The sequence below is a fragment of the Dipteris shenzhenensis genome, chromosome 13, assembly GCF_047967505.1.
Source record: "Dipteris shenzhenensis isolate YYH24624 ecotype China chromosome 13, Dip_SZ_1.0, whole genome shotgun sequence".
In the NCBI taxonomy this organism is placed as follows: Eukaryota; Viridiplantae; Streptophyta; class Polypodiopsida; order Gleicheniales; family Dipteridaceae; genus Dipteris; species Dipteris shenzhenensis.
The window spans coordinates 3,182,242-3,197,749 of NC_141608.1; positions in this window are offsets into that span (position 1 = coordinate 3,182,242).

The window sequence follows — 15,508 nt, forward strand, 5'->3', positions numbered from 1 at the left end:
GGACCATGTGTGTGCAATGAGCGGTCGAATAGAAATAACTTTTAAGGCTTTGAAAGAAAGAAAAGGGAAGAGAGACTCAAGAGAGGGAATATGAAGTGATCTCCATTGTCAATAGAGTGAGACTCCACTCCAATGCAACACAAAATACTATAAACACAAGGGAGAAGAAGAGGTTTCATAGGTATAAGAGGGAGCGGAAGCTCCAAGACTACTCATAGAAAGAGAATGAACTAGAGGGAGCTGACTCAAGAGTCTACACAAGAGAATATCTACAAGAGGGAGAGAAGGCTCATGGAAGAGGCTTAAGGAGACTAGAGCTATAGGACCATGAGGCCTAATATTGGAAGAGATGTTGAACAAGGGAGAGGAGGGCTCGTTTTATAGAGATTTTTTCACCCTCCTTCACCCATTTACAATTGTTGCCTATAGATTCTTTTCCCCATCAATCACATAAGCCTGTATGTCACCATCCATGTCCTTTTTGGCTACTCTTGCCATGTGTCCAATCAAAAGATGCTCAATACTCTTAAATATTGAGAAAGTCAAGATTCTCCCCACATGAAGCCCATAGGGACCTTCTCTATTCCATATGTCCACATCCTCCTTATTCCACATAGGAATTCTAGTAGGATTCCTCTTGACTCCACACTCCTCCACATGCCTTCCACACGCTTGGCATGTGGCCTCTCTTATATTATTGGAACACATGGACATGAGCCCACCTCTTTATATGACTCACTCTTTCTATTTTTTAAAAACCCCATAATATCCCATACATAAATAACTCTCACCCCATAGCAAGGTATTTATCATTCATACACATGGTATTTACAATGATCCATTCTACTCATCCTCTCAATCCCATACAATATCTTAGAAAATAGAAATAAGTGAGAACCACCAGGCTATCACTTGATACTCAAACTCTTAAAAAATACCAATGCCAAATAAAAAATATCAACTTTTGGCATCACATCTTCCCCCCCTAGCAGATCCTCTCTAATGATAGAGAGGTTCTGTTGGCCCTCAAGGTGGTCGAGCATAGAAGAATTCAAGGCGATACTCATTGGTGCATCTACGTATCCTTGTGCCTTGGCCTTTGCCCATTGAGTCGCATAATCTATGGCCACCAATAATGCGTCTATCTATCTTTTAAATTTTTTAGCAGAGCATCTATTTACACATCTAGATGCGCGTCTATACACACGTCTATCTACTATATAGATGTGCTGTTAGATGCGGGTCTCTAGATGCAGAAATAGATGCGCCCATAAGTTTTTTTTATAGTTCAGTAAACGCGTCTGTGTGCACGTCTGTGGGTGCTTTGTCTTGTTGTGAATCTCCTCAAAGCAATGCAGATAGTGGTATGCAAGTATCACGAAAGGAAATAGAGAAAGTAGATCATCCCATGGTTGATGTGAATGCAGGTCACTCTTATGTGGATGGTGAATCCAGTGGCTCAAAACAGAGCCTTGATGATGAGTTGGGTATTCCTTCTATTGTTACACTTGGAGTAAGGAAGACAAGGGATGTTTTGAGAGCACCTAGTAGTGAACCTATTTTGCATAGGTCTACTAGAGTTAAGTATCCTCTGGATAGGTGAAATATCATCGATTTATAACCATTCACTATGCCTATATGGTCAAAGTGATACATGAACCAGAACCCACTTCTTTTGAGCAAGCCATGGGAAAAGAAAAATGGGAGAAAGCCATGGATGAAGAAATGGATGCCTTGGAAGCAAATGCTACATGGGAATTGGTGCCTTTGCCTAAAGACTCGGGGGGGTCACTCATCGTATGTAACCCTATCACGTGAGTTCAATAGAAGGATAATTTTTATTTCTAAAATTTACAGAAATAAATATACATAAGGGACTATTTAAAATAGTTTTGGAAAAAATTTATAGATTTGTATAGAAAAGGGGTACATTTTATTAATGAAAATTTAGAGATAAGGGATTTTAAATATAGGCCTTGAACGCACGTGATATAGAGGGTTTATACATAGTGACCCCCCTGAGCCTAAAGACAAGAATGCAATTGGCTGCAAGTGGGTTTATAAGGTGAAGCACAATGCAGATGGTTCTATGAGTAGATACAAGGCAAGATTAGTTGTCAAGGGGTATGCATAGACAGATGGCATTGATTATGAAGAAACATTCAGTATAGTTGCAAGGACGGCAACTGTAAGAGTAGTCATTGCTATGGCTACATCAAAGGGATGGTCTTTACATCAGATGGATGTAAAGAATGCCGTCTTGCATGGTGATTTGCAAGAAGAGGTCTATATGGAGCAACCACCAGGTTATGTGCATGCTGTTCATCCTGAGTTTGTTTCTAGATTGAAGAAAGCCTTGTATGGCTTGAAGCAAGCACCCAGAGCATGGTCTGAGAAGATAGGATAGTATCTTGTCACAATTGGCTTTGAGATTTCCATGGCAGATTTCTCACTTTATGTGAGAAAAACAGAGAAAGGTATTATACTGCTTGTCATTTATGTTGATGATTTGATTATCACGGGTGATAGTGATGAAGTTATCCTTCATGTGAAAATGATATTGAAGAAGAAGTTTGAGATGAAGGATTTGGGAGAGCTGCATTACTTCTTGGGCATTGAGGTGATTAGATCCACAAGTGCGATATGGCTCTTGCAGAGGCAGTATGGATTGGACATGCTATCCAAAAGTGAGATGATAGGCTGTAAGCCTATTTCAATTCCTTTGGAGAGGAATGTTGTCATTTATTGTGACAACATGAGCAGTATAGACTTGGAAAATAACCTAGTCTATCATGCTAAAAGAAAGCACATTGAGTAGCATTATCACTAAGTGTGGGAGAAGGTTCTAGTAGGTTTTATTAATCTAGTTTATGTCATCACAGAGGATCAAGTAGGGTAGTGGAGCAAGGGCGATTGAGGAACATATGACACAACCTATGGGATCTCCGTAGGTTGTGGAGAGACCGCACGATTGGTGGAGCATCAAATATGATTGTGTAAAGGACATAATGGATTGTGTGGAGGCATTCATGAATTGCGAGTACATGATCATTCAAGAGCATCACCGCATATTAGAAGAGGTGGAGGATGAGGTCCCCAGTAACTCGCCTAGTGGTGCGGAGGAGAAAAGCACCTCAGATAGTAACGTGGAGTAGTAGACCTATATTGGAGACAAATTTTGCCTAAGCATACTTTTGGAGACATAAATTTTTTATATACATAATTTTTGAGACCTCTTGTCTTTCATACATGAAAATCTTATTAGATTCCACTTGTCTTTCATAAATATTTATCATTTCAAAACTGGCTTTTCATAATTGTCTTCAGTAAATAATTGTCCTTTCATATTTTTTTTTAATGCATTGATGTCATTTCATAATTTTCACAAGTGATTAATTGCCTTTTCATAATTTCTTGAGTTTGAATTTCATAATTGTCTTAAGTAATTAATTGTCTATCCACTTCTTACCTGCTCTTGTTTTTTGTTTTTTGTCTTTTGTCTTCATGTTTGTGTCTACATTTGTCCAATCTCCCCAAATTAGATATGGGATCACATCGCACATCCAACAAGTATGAAAACCCTCATAGGAGGAGACATCATGATCTCTACTCTCCAAATGACTTTGAATCCACTCAGTCAGCACCTCGGGGATATACCCCTACGAATACCCCCGGCGCGATTCCTGTCAGACATACCACTGTGACTACCCCTCAGGGAACTCCTTTACTAGTAGCCCATGGCTTTGTCGGGAGTCTCGACGAGTTTGTTGCATAGATGATGGATGCGGAGGTAGTGAGATTCTTCTCTCTACTATCCCAGAGGGCCTCAACAAATTCCTCTCCTACATCGAATGCTGGACCTATTGTCCAGTCGTCCCCTCTAGCCCCTTTGACCGAGGGTCATCACCTAAGGGAAGAAAGAGTAGAAAGGGTCGCTTATGTTGTGCGGACTGGAGAGGTGTAGACGAGTTAGCAAACTCACATCCCTATAGGTCTCCACTTGTTCCTGAGACCCAGTACCAGTCAGATCCCCTGCCCTCTCCTACTAGCTCCCACTGCTACTCCTCACTCTGTAAGAACTTGCAGTAACACCACTCGCTCTGACTCTGCCACTACCATGAGTCCGCCTTACCCAGTCGAGGACCTATCCTATGAAATCATGGTTGCTGGAGAGATAATAGAGAATAAAAAGGGCTCAGCAGTGATGGCCACCATGAGGCGATTGATGAGCCATGAGTTCAGGAGTGGCATAGCTACTAACTGGCGGTACCAAGATGACCAAAAGAACTAGGGAGTCATTGATGAATAGAAAAGATAATATCCTAGCCCCCCAAATTGGGAGTCCAATTTGGATTACATGAAAGAGTGCATGGGGGTCCTCAAAGCATCATAGGTCAACCTTGTGTACTTCCATTGCAAAGGGGAAGGCTAAACTTAGCTAGGCAGACAAAGCTGCCTGGAAGACCCATCGCAGCTTGCTGTGGGCCCAATTTATGAGAGTTAGATAAAGTGCATGCAATATGTAGTAAAACAAATAGAACAATACATTAAATTAGAAGAAGTAGACTTACCACGGTTGCCTCGAATGCCAACCATCCGCCTGCACCAAAGTGCGAAGTACCTATAGAGTCTAGCCGTCTCCTTGTAGCCTCCTCTGACCCTCAAACATTTCGGGATGGTCCTTGCCTGCTTCTTGAAAAATCTCCAATCAGCTTTGTCTACCCACTTGGGTTTAGCCTTCCCCTTTGCGATGGAAGTACACAAGGTTGACCCACGATGCTTCAAGACCAAACCCATGTGCTCTTGCATGTAATTCTCATTGAACTCCCAATTTGGGGGGTTAAAATATTTTCAATATCACATTACTAGTGATTGAGTTGAACCAGCCTACGGTTGCATGATGTTCCAACAACCGGGTTGGTTTGGGATAATCACATTTATTCCAAGCCTGGTTTAAGAAATGAAACAAGTAAACTATCCCAAATCTCAATCACAAAAAACCACCAGGCTGGTTTAGGCACCACTGACCCTTTTTATTTTCTATTATCTCTCTAGTACCCATGATCTAATAGGATAGGTCCTCGACTAGGTAAGGAGGACTCATGGTAGTGATAGAGTCAGAGCGAGTGGTTTGTGCACGTGATTTCGGAGCGAGGAGTAGCAATGGGAGTAGGAGAGGGCAAGGGACCTGACTAGTACTGGGTCTTGGGACCAAGTAGAGACCTGTAGGGATGTGAGTGTGCTGACTCATCCACATCTCCCGAGTCAACACAACATAAGCGACCCTTCCTACTCTTCCTTCCCTTTCGGGGGAGTCACTAGGTGTAAACCCTCTATATCACATGTGTTCAAGGACTATTTGTAAAATCCCTTATCTGTAATTTTTCCATTAATAAAATGTACCCTTTTTCTATATAAATCTGTAAATTTTTTCCAAAATCATTTGAACAACTCCCTTATGTAAATTAATTTTTGTAAAATTTAGGTATTGAAAATATCCTTTTGTTGAACTCACATGATATAGTTACATATGATGACTGACCCCCCCGAGCTTCCCTTATGATGGGCACACCCAGCTGATGACCCCTCAGTCAAAGGGACTGGAAGGGACGGTTGGACAACAAGTCCAGCCATTGGTATAGGAGAGAGAGTTCTTGAGGTCCTCTGGGATAGCAGAGAAGAATCTCGCTCCCTCCGCATGCTTAAGCTTTCTCTCTTTTTCTTTTATGCGCATATGCTCATGCATAAGCATAAGCATATGCTTTCTTTCCATATCTCTTATGCTTATGCTCTTTTTCCTTCTTCCTTCTCTTATGCTTATGCATATGCATGAGCATATGTCTCCTTGTCCTCTTTTCCTCTTTTCCTCTCTCTTTCTCCCCCTCTTTCCCCTCTTTTGATCTCTTTTCATAAGCATATGTATTTGCTCATATGCTCATGCATAAGCATAAGCATAAGAGAAGGAAGAAGAAAAAAGAGCATAAGAGCATAAGCATAAGAGATATGGAAAGAAAGCATATGCTTATGCTTATGCATGAAATATTCTAATATTTAGCAATGTTCGAGGCTAACTATGTATGATATTTATAAAATAAAAATATTCAATAATGACAGTTTGGATTTAACTCAGAGCATATGAATTTATTCTATTCAACACTAATAAATAGTCAACAATGGTTTATAGGGGATCCTACTCTAAGCACATTTGAAACTATTTTGGTAGCTCGAAACGATCATTTTCATGCAGATTTGAGGAAAGAATATACTCTTTTGACTATGGTCAACTGAATGAAGCACAATTTTGCCTGTGAAGATTTGTGTTAAAGAAACAAACAAAAAATAATAGCTGGGAATGGCAGGAAATAGTTGATGTTAAAGAAAAACTAGGAAGCTACCACTACAAGGTATTAGTCAGTTTTTGACACGAATACCAATGAAAATAATACCTTTTTTTTTTTTGGGCACAAAGTGTCAAAAAGTTGTCGATATATCCATCGGTAAATTCATCTAGGTATATACCAATGGAAAAAGTGTCTATATATATCAACACTAGGAAAGTGTTAGTATATACAGACACTTAAACGAAGCTTTATAAAAATTGTGGGATAGAATAGGGCCACTTGTTTTAGCCCCATTCAACCCCACTATTGTATGTATTTTATTAAAAGGTAATAGTTACAACATGCTCGTGCAACAATTTCTAAAACTCTCCAATCATAATGTCTTTTATATTACAAAATTTCTCTTAGGGGAGATACAAAATGGCAACATTGCCGAAGGTATACTTCTACAAAATGGCAACATTGCCAAAGAATATTACTACAAAACACCAACATTTTTGAAGGTATACCACTAATCTGACTCCGAACTCCTAGAATCAACCTTCCCTTTGCATGATCCCTCAACCTCTCTGCCTCTACATGATCCGTCATCCTCCTCTGTCTCTAGTGGGTCTCCACCTACAAGCTTGGTTCTAGTAGTGGACCTATAGTGTCCTCTAGTAGTGGTTCATATACTTCACCATGGATAAGCAAATTCAAATCAGGAGAATCACAACAACATAAATCAACTATAGATGCGCTTGATAGATGCACAAAATAGCGAGCGTGTCTATAGGCATTGCTAGAATAGAGAAATTATGGGCTCGTCTAATAGCGTGTCTCATAGCTCATCTATTTGCGCGTGTATTAACACATCTATTTGTGCGTCTACACTGAGAAAATATAGGCCCATCTAACATTGCGTTTATCAATGCATCTATTTGCACATGTATTAGCACATCTATGAGCACGTTTACACTGAGAATTAGATGCGTATTTAGATGTAAAACAGAGAATACAAAAAGTCAGATTTTGGTGTACATCATTGCTTTCTAAACATTGCCCATGATTACCAAAGCACATAATTTTAACAAAAACATCAATGCTTTTTTGCAAGCCTACATATGCAAGAATTAAGTGAGGTGAGGAGAATGAGACAATATGTAAAATAGTTTTGCCAATATCAATGATGGGCTACAGTTCAATCTCATCCTCAATGAGATCAACCCTTGCCAAACTATCTACTTCAAAATCCAAACAAGTGTGTAGATCTACAAATACATTCAACCCACTACTACTTGTGCTACTCATGTGCTCATTGAAATCAGCATCACCAATGGTAGGCTCGTCCTCATGGGTAATGGCCTCAATATCTGTATCTCCTATCTCATGATCATCCTCCTCTCTCGTATCACGGTCATCATCATGTCCATGGCCATGATCATCCTCCATACGCTCCATATTAGTAAATGTACTATACATCACTTTGGAACGTGGCATAATAGGTATGACATGCCACCATTTATTATTATCCACTATTGGTTGATAGACAACCTAATTCAAACACAAATACAATCATGTTATTTTTCTTGCATCAAATATTTAAAAGCGAGTATTTTTATATGTCTGCATAGTACCTGTTCACATTGTTGCAGTAGTACTAGTGTGTCCTTCCTACTTTGCCAAAACTTTGTGAAGTCAATAGTTACAAAGCCACTTGCATGGCATTTGATTATTGCATTAGGGCCTCTTTCCACCACGTCCTTAAACCACTTTATATCCAAAACATACACAAAGAAGAGTCGAAAGTCAAGCTTAATAATATCTTGGATTATGCCACAATAATCATCCATGGCTCCATTGGCTTCCTAAAAGCTAGCAATGACACCGCAATCTTGTGTGCTTCTCTTATCATCAATCCATTGTGTTTGAAAATGCTTGCCCTCACACCATATGGCATTGAACATAGTGCACTACACCAAGAAAAAATCAATTAAATAAGCAATCTAAATTATTTAAAGCTCCTAACTTATGCATAACATTCTATATACCGACCTTGATCATGCATCCCCTAGCATACTCCCATTCTTCCATTGTGATATGCATCCCCTCGTCTTTCTCTGCTTTCTCCATTTCATCAAGTAGCCAATCCACATGAATATCCTTTGGAAGTGCTCTTAGATACTGAGGGTATGGCACACGAGATCCGTGGTGTGTACGAAAGAGGGCCCTTTCTTCTTGTCTTCTTGCCTTTGCATCCTTGTATCTTGTCACCCATCTTTTCATCACATCACTATTAAGCACACAATAGAGGTTGATACTATTATGCAACTTCGTGTCTATTACTTTGTTGCATCCTTTCCCTTGAGGCACAACAAAGGTCATCCTTAGGTCTTCATCATCTCTCCATAGTCATGGGAGAGAGCTATCCACATCAACAAGAAACTCAGAAATATATACAAGTGACTCTTGTACCAACCAACCCTTGGCCATGCTACCTTCGGGTCTTGCATTTTGTCTCACGAAGCCTTTCAAGCTCTTCATGAAGCGCTCGAGGAAGAACAACCATCGTGCATGTATAGTACAGCATATAGCAATCTCATCCACCAAATGCACTATAAGATGTAGTTGGCTTGTGAGAATAGAACGTGGAAATATCTCCTCCACTAAATTAACCACCTCCACTGACATAACTTGAGCATTCTCAAGCATGGTGGGATCTATTTCCTTTGAGCTCACATACCTAGAAATGAAAAAGTACGTTCATATTAGCAATATGAACACCTTGCATAGAGCATTGATATGTATCATATTTTGTATCATGTAAAGTACCTCACAAGCTCGCCCATGTTATAAATACAATCTTTGACATCCTTTGATGCACTATGTGAAATGCTAGTAGGTAGTATGAAGTGAACCCATGAGGAGGTGGTTGATCAGTTGCTTATAATTATTCACTCATAAATTTGAAAGGAAAAAGATATTATGCACATAAAATACTTACTTGTAGCATCTTGTGCCAATCATGAGATTTCAAGCCATATAATTGCTCTACACCTCTTTTCTTGCTCTTTATAAAGGCTCCCTTCAAACACCTCATGCATCCAATGGGAGTATGAATTGTAGTAATAGCATGCTTCACTGCTGCCATCTCTAGCTTTGATACCCTCCATGATGCACAAGGTAAAAAGACACGCCCATTTGGTCTCTCTTGTGGCCAAGCTTCACGCATCCTCCCTATGGTACGTAGATCCTCCCTTATGCCTATGGAGTCTCATGTCCCATTCAAATGCTCCCAAATGGTAGATGCCACATTCTTGAAGATATGCATGGGATCAAGCAAGTGATTGATCTTGAGGTGGGACCAATATGGTAAATGATAAAAGATGGAGTATCTAAACAAAATAAAGTGTTAGCGAGCATTCTTTATTTCCAACCAATATAGCACACAATAGTTACAAACCCTTACCGGCTCATGCCAAGTGGTGGAGGAGTCGTGGAGCCGTCCCAAATTCTCATCCAATCTCCCGCGGTGAGTTATTGTGGGAGGACTTCATTCCAAGGGGCAACATATCTAGGATGATCAATTGGGAGAAATCGATGGTGATTCACATAGATGACCTTATTCAATGCGTCTACCCGTGAGGCAACTAGCGAAGGACCACAAACAGGATGTGCATGGTAACCTAATGTAGTGAGACCTGAACAATAACAAAATTAAGAGTTGAAGGTGGGTTTATGGTGCCACATCCTTTGCCTATTCATAATTAGAAGTGCAATGCTTACCTGAACACTTGCCATAGCTTGGGAAGTCATGCATCGTCCACATCAAAACTGCTTTGCCGATGAAGTCTCGTGACGAGGGAGGCCTACTCACATCATGCACCTTGATACCTCTCCAAAGTATCTCTAGCTCGTCAATCAAAGGCTCCAAATAAACATCAGGATTTTTGACTTTATGTTTGCCTGGAATTAGAAGGGACATCATAACATGTTCTTTCTTAATAGCCATAGAGGGAGGAAGATTATAATTCACCAATATCACTGGCCATACACTGTAAGAGGTGCTTTTGAGGCCAAATGGGTTCACACCATCCATACCCAATCCAAATCTCAAGCTCCTAGGTTCTTTCTTGAAGCTTGGTCATGTGTCTTCAATATGCTTCCATGCAGGAGAGTCTACAGGAGTTCTCCACTTGCCATTGGTTGATCAATGGGAGGAATGCCATGACATGAGCTCTGCAATGGATTTGCACTTAAACATATGTTGGATGCACGGGATTATGGGATTATGTTGGACCCGCGCATTCTTATGAGGCACGTCCAAAGTTTTGAGATCTGCTCTATATCTTTCCTTTCCACAAGTAGGGCACTCTCTTGCATCCTTATGTAGTCCACGAAACAAAACGCAATCGTTGACGCATGCATGTATGTGCTTGTAATCTAATCCTCCAGGAGAAGTCAAATGTTGCCTTGCCATATCTCTTGAGGTCGGTAATTTATTCTCCCTTGGAAGAATTTTACACAATAGCCTGCACGTGAAGACCATAAATGAGGAAAAGCATTCGAGTAATTGACCCACTAGCATAATTCACCATGTTTGCAAAATAGGCTTTAAAGCTTACTTGAGTAATGCATTCAAACTTGCATTGCTCCATCCATAGATGGTTTGCAAGTTTAGTAACTCAAGGGAGGCACGTAGAACAGAGAATGTGCACCCCTCAAATAGTGGAGTCGATGTTGCGATAAAAAGATCATCCTGCTCCATGCTATCATCCCTCCCTTGATGGACATATAGATCCTGCACCATATCATCAAACACCTCCTCCTCCATGGCTTCATGAGGTAATGGCGGAGGGCTACTATCACCATCACTCCATGCATTCATAACGGTCCCTCCTGAAGATCCCACCTTATATCGCTGACGCTGTGCCTCCTCACGGCGAGCATAGGGCAACATATGCGGGTGTGGCACTGCATCCTGTATCAAATTAAAATGGGATCATAACTCAAACATATGAACACCCATAGGCATCACAATCAACCTTAACTCTTTAACACTTACCATGTTTACGGTCGCATCCCATTCTCCATACTTTGAGATGTGATTGAGTGTAATCCTTTGTGCACGATACATGTTTCCTCGACATCGATCACACATACATTTGATTTTTTGCTCCAACCACATTTCGCGATGATGGATACAGAGGGATTCATTCTCACTGGAGCTACTTGTTGAAGATGAAGACATCCTACAAACAAACAAACCAAAAAATTTTGCTTTTCTTCAAATATTTAATTTTAAAGCTCTGTGGCATGTCTAAAGGCGCGTCTAAAACCGCGTCTGTCTGTTCTATGGTGCGCATCTATAAGCGCATCTAAAACTGCATCTGATCTGTGTATCTAGATGCGCAATTACATGCTTATTTAGATGCGTGTATAGATGCGCTTATAGATGCGGTTTTTAAATTTACTTTTAGCACGCTCGCTTCGCTTTTCTTCACATTACTTATACTTCGCACGGCTTGCTTGCTTTGCTATTAGCAAATCCACAGTTTCAATGATTAATTGGAAGGCACCCACACTTACTTCCAAGCTTACACTTAAGAGGAAGGCACCCACACTTTCTTCCAGGCTTAAAAGAGAAGAGGGTGAACAAGGAAGAGAAGCAACTTTGAAAAAGGAGAAGAAACTTCCATACCTCTATCCAAGGTCAGTCTTTTTACAGTTGATCTTTTTTGGAAATTGCTCTCTTTGGATTTGTCCTTTATCGTATCCAAGAAATGCATGATTTTGGTATCATTGTTACATTTTTGTGTTCGACACATGTCCTTTTCTACTTTTTAGAATAGTCGGTCTATCGGAGTGCATCTATAGGCGCGTCTCAGAGCGCGTCTAAAATCGCATCTATAGGCGTGTCTAGACGTGCATCTAGTCTATTTGTAGACATAAACAGCCGCATCTATAGATGCACTATTATATGTGAAAATAGACGTGCTTCTAAGACGCATCTATAGACGCATCCGACAGTAATCTTTTTCATTCCCCTTTCTTCTCAGCTCATCAATAATAGTCTTTTTTTCTTTTTTCTAGTTCATCATGTGGCCAGGAAGCTCTTTGGGCTCACTTGATCTCCAGGAGTCTATTTTTAGGGACTTATATAACCTTTTAGGGCACCCTCCCAGTCCTGCAGAGTTATACGGGTATATGATGAGTACTCTAAGCACCCCCTATGAGTCGGCACTATAGAATCCAAACCACCCCAACCCCACACCAATTGAGATTACCCCAGCAGAGTCAGCACAACCCATCCGACTACACAGCCGAGGCCCTTCTCCCATGCCGTCTTATGCCCCTTCCCCCATGCCGTCTTGTGACCCTTCCCCCATTCCGTCCTATGCCCCTTCCCCCATGCCATCAGGAGGTCCTTCTGTCTCGTAGAGCCGTTGACGTACTCTTGTGTAGTCGAGACTCAGTTCTCCAGCTACGAGTGGTCCACGTAGTCCCATGCAGTCTCCAGCTACGAGTGGCCAACGTACTAGCTCAACACAACATAGTAGCAGGCATAGTAGTAGGGAGAGTGGTGGGGGATGCATGGCACAGTGGTGGTGGGGATGATGATGATTCAAATGATTTAGATGTGCCTCCGGGTGATGGTACAATCTTCTATGGCATCACTCAAACAGGAGGCATCTTGATGGATGCACGGGGGAAGGACATCATGGCCTTCATGTGCTCTATAATTGCTAACAATTATAGAGATTCCTTTATCCACTACAAAGACTAGCCAAAGAGGTTGGCTGATGAGACCCTTATTGTTGTTTGCTCTAGGTATCCTAACCCCCCCCAATCATCAGTTCACATATAAATGGGCCAAGTCAAAGATTGTTACGATACTTGGCAATAAAAGATCTTCTCTTAAGAGGCAAGCACTAGCGGAGCTTGCTCGGCTTGAGGGAGGTCAACCACCAAGGGGCCTGCCCCACACTGCTCACAAGCGTGAGTGGAAAAAAGCAATAAAGTCAGCGAGGGAGGACCCCAGTCTGCAGCACATGGAGGCACGAAGGATCCAAATGGAGTAATATGGAAGCATGCATTTTGGAGCAGGGGGTGTTCAATCATGGGAGGCCCAATTTGTAAGTATCGATCTCAAATTATATTGCTTGTTTAGTTTATTAGGAGGTTGTTTCTTTGTACTAACCCCTCTGCAAATTGTGTCGTCTTGCAGCTTGATATCGTGGGCAGATACCCTACTCCTATCAAGATAGCCTACCACCACCACCATCGTAGAGGAGATACATGAAAGCACTTCTATCATGATGGGTTGATTACTGAGGAGCAGTATATCCAGGCTACTGGAGCGGCCCCCAAGGTATTTGAAAGTAATTAAATAATGTCAATATTATAAGTAAAGATTTGATTTTTCATACATTGATATATGTTGTCCCTTGTTTACAGGTCCCTACACAAGAAGACGAGGAAGAAGACAAGGAAGGAGGCGGAGTAGGGAGTGCAAAAGGGAGCATGGAAGGGAGCAAGGACATGGAGAACATAGATTGTCGTAGAAGTAGTGCTAGCTACTCGTTTTTTTACTTAAAGCCACTGGCTTGGCTTCATGCCACTTGTATATACACTTCTCTTATTTTTTGTACTTGAAGCCACATGATGTGGCTTAGCTTCGTGCTATATGTACATACAAGCACTTTTTGAGCTTTCAATTTTATTTTGTTTTGGAGTTGTAATGGTTTATTTGGAATTTTAATTAAAATGCGGTTGGCTATAAGAATTGAATTACACAATGTGGAAATGGGATTCTTGTAACTATATAGCATACACAACATACATAGCATTCTGTAAATTTTAAAAAAAATATTATGTAGCGCGTCTATCAGTGCATCTATAAACAGTCTATATAGGCATCTATCTATTTGTGAAGCATCTATTTGCACGTCTGTAAAGGCATCTATAAGACCGTTTATCAATAATTGCGAGTACATGATCATTCAAGAGCATCATATTAGAAGAGGTGGAGGATGAGGTCCCCAGTAACTCGCCTAGTGGTGCGGACGAGAAAAGTACCTCAGACAGTAATGCGGAGTAGTAGACCTATATTGGAGACAAATTTTACCTAAGCATACTTTTGGAGACATAAATTTTTTATATACATAATTTTTGAGACCTCTTGTGTCCCTGCGACTACCCCTGGCCCGATTCCTGTCAGACATACCACTGTGACTACCCCTCAGGGAACTCCTTTACTAGTAGCCCATGGCTTTGTCAGGAGTCTCGACGAGTTTGTCGCATAGATGACGGATGCGGAGGTAGCGAGATTCTTCTCTCTACTATCCCAGAGGGCCTCAACAAATTCCTCTCCTACATCGAATGCTGGACCTATTGTCGAGTCATCCCCTCTAGCCCCTTTGACTGAGGGTCATCACCTAAGGGAAGAAAGAGTAGAAAGGGTCTCTTATGTTGTGCGGACTGGAGAGGTGTAGACGAGTTAGCAAACTCACATCCCTATAGGTCTCCACTTGTTCCTGAGACCCAGTACCAGATCCCCTGCCCTCTCCTACTAGCTCCCACTGCTACTCCTCACTCTATAAGAACTTGCAGTAACACCACTCGCTCTAACTCTGCCACTATCATGAGTCCTCCTTACCCAGTCGAGGACCTGTCCTATGAAATCATGGTTGCTGGAGAGATAATAGAAAATAAAAAGGGCTCAGCAGTGATGGCCACCATGAGGCGATTGATGAGCCACAACTTCAGGTGTGGCATAGCTACTAACTGGCAGTACCAAGATGACCAAAAGAACTAGGGAGTCATTGATGAATAGAAAAGATAATATCCTAACCCCCCAAATTGAGAGTCTAGCCGTCTCCTTGTAGCCTCCTCTGACCCTCAAACATTTCGGGATGGTCCTTGTCCTGCTTCTTGAAAAATCTCCAATCAGCTTTGTCTGCCCACTTGGGTTTAGCCTTCCCCTTTGCGATGGAAGTACACAAGGTTGACCCACGATGCTTCAAGACCAAACCCATGTGCTCTTGCATGTAATTCTCATTGAACTCCCAATTTGGGGGGTTAAAATATTTTCAATATCACATTACTAGTGATTGAGTTGATGAACCAGCCTACGGTTGCATGATGTTCCAACAACCGGGTTGGTTTGGGATAATCACACTTAGTCC